Genomic DNA, 5,701 nt, shown 5'->3' on the forward strand with positions numbered 1-5,701 from the left:
CATTCTAAGGACTGAAAACATTAATAAGTCACTTCATTCCATACATTTTTTTTCCTTCCACAAGCTCTCATTATGTTACCCAGGGAAGCCTTGAAAATGCCAGTTTTATTTTGGCAGTATTGGGCTTGTAGATACTGTGTTACAGTCCCAAACTCTGTGAGAAAAGGTCTTAACAAAGTTGCACAGCCTGTTATCAAATGTGTCATTCTCCTGCCTCCCTCCTAACTAGCTAGAATTACAGCCATGTAGTGTGACCTCCCATATCATACAGAAGATGGCCATCCTTCCGTGGGTACTCTGTTGGTGAAGCAGTCTCAGCAGTGTGGTTTTTTCCTTTTCCTCTGGGGCACCCATACTACACAGCATGTGCCATGCAGGAATTCTGTTGGACTTTTTCATTCTGTTTTGGCTCTGACACTGCCTCTCTGCCTTTAAAGTAAAAACCTCTGGTGTTTCTGTTTCCCCAGATAGGATCTTCTTATGTAGCCCTGAGAAACTTGCTATGGAGAACAAATCTGGTTTCAAACTTGCAGCCATCACTATGCCTTTCTACCCTCTAGCAAAAACTTGAACACTATTAGTATTTAAAAATCTGTAAAATACATCACAATGTTCTAGTTTTGCTGAAGCCAGCAAGTAAAAGCCATTTTCCTACTTTTTTCCACATCATGAATGTAATACATGAATGAAGTTACATACTCAAGTTCTGTACTTAATTCTTCACTGTTGATTTTCTAGTTTGGTTTCAATAGTCCTTACTTGGCCCCACCTTGTTGCATAGCTGAAGCCAGTTAAGCATGTTAGACATACAAGAATGAAAGGAAATTAAGGCATACTTAGTTAGCACTTATTTGACTTAACATCTTAGATAAAATGAGCAAGAATAAAATGCTCAATTTAGCTTTTGAAGTTCACTTACCACTAGGTTCTATACAGAACCAAATGGGTATCCTTATTCCAACAAATTGTCTTAGCTCATCACTACAGAGGGCACCGCTTTTACTTCTCAGGCATGATATTTACCTGCCTGTCATTATTCCTGTCACAAGATGTGCATGCATCATCAGACAGCTTAAGAAGGATAAGGTGCAAGCATGACTAAACCTTTTATTCTTACCAATTAATGCAAAAAAACAGGTTTGACAAATGACAAATCTGAGACTTTCAAAATCTCCCTTGCTATCCAGAACCAACAACTGGTTCTGTATTTTCAGGTGCCCCTTTCCTGTTTCTGAATAAGATGTTCCTAATTTGTCATTTGACACTTTTTAAAATTACCTTACAATTTCTTTCTCTTATGGTCTCTACGTAGGACTGATTGTCCTGGAATTCACTATTTAGACCAGGCTGACTTCATAGAGATCCACCTGCTTCTGCCTCTCAAGTGCTGGAATCAAAGTCATGTACAACCATACCACTTACCTCCCAATTTCAAATATGTAAAAAGAAGAGTATTGCTCTTACATACACTACCCAATTCATGCTTCATCAGTTAGATGACAAAAGTGCTGCCACCATGATCACAGTAGGCACTGCAATGGATTCAATGTGTTGTGTCTTCTCTTACCTACACTGAAATGTGAGACCTTAGTTGGAGGTGATCAAATCATGAAGGCAAAGCCTTCACAAATGAGATTAGAACTGCCCTTTATAATTACACAGAGAGTTCCAGGACAGCCAGGGTTGTTACAAAGAGAAACCTTGTCTCAATAAACAAACAAAACAAAATAGGAAACAGATCCTTTAGCCACGCTGAAATCAATAAAACAGAAGGTAGATAAACTAGCTATCTATCTACTTGTTTTGTAAACTTAGCATATTTTTATTGCATTTGTGTACCATTCTATTGTATTGTAAAGCATTATGGTACTTTGCTCAAACTAAGACAAACCACTATTACAGCTGTTAAGTCTGTACAGCCACAACTGACCAGAATGTGCAGTCATTCAGCATCCTAAATGCCAATTAAAATTTATACCTGATAATTCTGCTTTTAAATCTCCAAATGAACCTCACATCCTCAAAACGTTTTAAATATGAGACATCTCCTGAAACTCTCTCCTTCAGCCCAGCCTATCCATTCTCTATATGCACCAGAGACTAGTCCTTGGGCAGCACTACTATCATTCTAGGAAATCAGTCTTTAACTGAGCATGATCTCATGCATTAAGACAGCTAAAAAAACTAATTCCAACAATTGGAAATTGCACTTAATTCCCAAAGCACACATGATCTATACCTCTCACTATTCCCTCCCCCTAAAGTCTACACTAGTATTAACACATTAGGATAAAGAGGATTGAACCTGTCATTTCCCAAGTCAACCCTGCTTCTGAAGAGCCCTGAAAAACTTAAAAGTCCATCTTTTGGTTTAGTGAAGTATAGCTCAGAGAAAGAGGACATTATTCAGTCTTCATGATGCCCTATGAAGGTCTTCATGCAAAATGTCTACCACTACTTGAGTTGAGAACTCCTTGACCACCCTCATAGGATCTCTGATCCACTTAGAGACAGGAATCATACCTTCAATACAAAATAGTGTGACCTTTCTAGTCACCCATTCTCCTTCCAAGGATAGACCTGCATACAAGACTGGGGAAGGAGGGGGGGAAGGAACATGGCAGCTAATGGAGGCAGTGAGATCAGCCTTGAGGCCCTTATTGATATGCATTCTCCATATACCCCACACATAGTAAACAATTAAGGAGTAATCAGTGAAGCCCAAAACCAGCTCACAGATGCTAGCCATGTTAGTGAACAAAGGAATGGTAGAAAATGCTAAAAAAGGGGGGGTGGGGAGGGCTTAGTATTTTTCTTGATACAGATTGCTGATGTAAGTGATGTCAGTGCTACCTTGTCTATTTACACAATAATGCAGCTTCATGGATTGCTCACTCACTTGACTGGAAACTTATATACCAAAATAATTTCAAACCACTTTAATACTGGGAATCAGTTATAGAATTGTTGAGACAGGATCTCATATAGTTTGGGCTAGCTTTTAACTCCAAGGTTCTCAACCTGTGGATCACAACCCTTTGTGGTAAAACAATCCTTTCACAAGGGTCTCATATCAGATATTTACATTACAATTCATAATAGTAGCAAAATTTGTTATGCAGCAGCAACAAAAATAATTTTATGATTGGGTTCACCGCTGCAATAAAAGAGTTCAGCATTAGGAAGGTTGAAAACCACTGCTTTTACTGGGTGCAAACGATCTGGAACTCCTGGTCCTCCTGACTCCACCTCCCGAGTGCTGGACTATATAAATGCATTACCAGATCAGTAGTAAAGTGCTAGAAATCAGGTGCAGGACTTCAAACATGCCGACTATATTATCAACATAGCTACATCACCAGACCCAACTTGTAATTTTCAATTCACTATTTCCCATTGCACTTTATAGTTTTCCAGCAAGTCAACAAACAAATATATTTGTTTGCTAAATCACATTATATAGCATGGTTAGTCCTTGAACTCTGAATTACTTCAGCTTCAGGTGCTGCTGAGCTTACACTATGATATCACATTCAGATAACAGCTTTTTCCCCTTTTCTGTGCACATGTATGTGTGCCACAGTACACAAATGGCTGTCAGAAGACAGGGAGGAGTTGGTTCTCTACTATGTGGGTTCCAGGTCAGCAGGCTTGCCAACAGGCATCTTTCACTTGAAGCAGAGTAGGAATCCAAAGCCTACTTATGTACACAGCAAAGCACATCTTTTATTTAAAAAAATACAACAAACAAACCCTCTGAGCCAGCCCACACTTGAGTGATGAAAGTTAGACTGTTACAGGAACCAGTCTCTTAAAACAAAAAGCAAGATGAGACCTGGACATAGTGGTTCATGCCTGTAATCCCAGAACTCAGGGGAGGTATAAACAGGTGAATCTCTGGGAGTTCAAGGTTAGCCAAGGCTACACAGAAGAAACCCTGTCTCAAAAAAAAAAGTCAGGTGATTTTTCCTCTCTCTGCATACTTTAGTAATTTACGAAGTATAGCATAGCATAGTGTGTACACCTTTTAGGCCCAACTACTCACAAGGTAGAACAGTAGGACCACCTGAGCAACATGATGAGAAATCACCCAGCTCTACTCTGGTCAAGTCAAAAAAAAAAAAAACAAAAACAAAAAACAAAGAAACCACTTAGACAGGATGCTCCATTTGATATACAATTGTATCTTATTTTTGAGGCAGGGACTCACAATGTATCTCTGACTCTCCTTGAACTCTGTAGACCAGGCTGGCCTTAAACTCTCAAGAGATCTACCTGTCTGTGCTGGGATAAAAGGAGTTAGTTAGCCATCATGACCAGCTGTAAACGCTAAGAGCTAAGATCAAAGAAACATGCCAAGAGGTCTGGCTTGGTGTATCTTTTATTTTTGCTTCCCAACAATCCCTCAAAAAAGCTCTAAAACCCCCAGTATCTGGGTCACCATCTGTGAAAGTATCCCAAACTGTTGAATCAACAAATGAACCTCCATCTTCTGAGACTTGCCATTCCCAGCCATCACATCAAGAAATTGTGCTAAAACTGTAAGTGCCCAACAGTAATTAGATCTATCCATTAAAGAAAAAGGAACCAATGTAGATATAAACCTTTCCAAGACAGCGGCAAACAAAGCCAGGGAGGAAAAACTTGGTAAGAAAAATGTTTCCTGGAAAGATTGAAGAACAACACATACATCACCTAAGGATCTCACGTCACAAAAAAATTTCTTTTGTCCACAGAGAGCTGTCCCAATCCCAGCCATCTAGAAATTAGAATGAATCAATGGGATAGAAGCAGTAGAATAATTTGAAAAGTCACCCAAGTCAAAAGTGGCTCCTTTATTTCCATTTATCTGTACCATTTGTGACCCCTTTACTAAAAGCATGCCTAAATAACAGTCAGCATTCAGTATTGGCTGAGTAAATGATTCTGAGATGTGGCCCTATATATGTTAAAACATGGAAGACAAATTGTTTTACTAAAAACTTGACACTAAAGCAGTGTCTCCTCACTGCATTGAAACACTTGCCCTAACTGTTGAGAGGACTCAGTAAGTTTATCAAGGACTTATAAAGGAGCTGCTGGGCCCTTTATGCCTCTCTCTAAAGGCATTAAGTACAAGCTATGAGATACTGTGGACCTACTCATGTAGTCTCTTGATTTTGGCAGAACTATACAAATGGTGAAATGCTTCACAAGGTAGTACTGGCCTATGCAGTAGCAAAATGGACTCTGTTGGGAACCATACCTTCATTTTTCCCAAAGATGAAAGCTACCTCCTCTTCCTCAAACCTTCACCTCTTTCCTGGAAATAAGTCAAGGGAGATATGTTTACTGAGTGTTAACAGCAGTTACAAGTATACACAATGATTATTTCTCCAGCAAGTAAAGATCTACAGCACTAAACCAATAATAGTTGGCTTTATAACAAAAGCAGACCAGTAGGAGATATCTTCACTGAAACAAGGATGCCTACTTGAGTTCTTCTGTATAACCTTTTTTATTTAGTACCTAAAGCCCTATCTACTATTTAAAAAACAAAACAAAACAACAACAACAAAAATTAAAAACCTCTGCAGTGTTACTCAGCCAAGGCTAAGCAGCTTTAAACTTTATACATTCCCCCACCTTCTGTTCAGGGTACAAATAAACAAAGAAACCAGAAAGAAGCCCAAACAAGAACTTTCTCACAGCAGACATACCC

This window comes from Meriones unguiculatus, chromosome 1 (genome assembly GCF_030254825.1).
Source record: "Meriones unguiculatus strain TT.TT164.6M chromosome 1, Bangor_MerUng_6.1, whole genome shotgun sequence".
NCBI classification, from domain to species: domain Eukaryota; kingdom Metazoa; phylum Chordata; class Mammalia; order Rodentia; family Muridae; genus Meriones; species Meriones unguiculatus.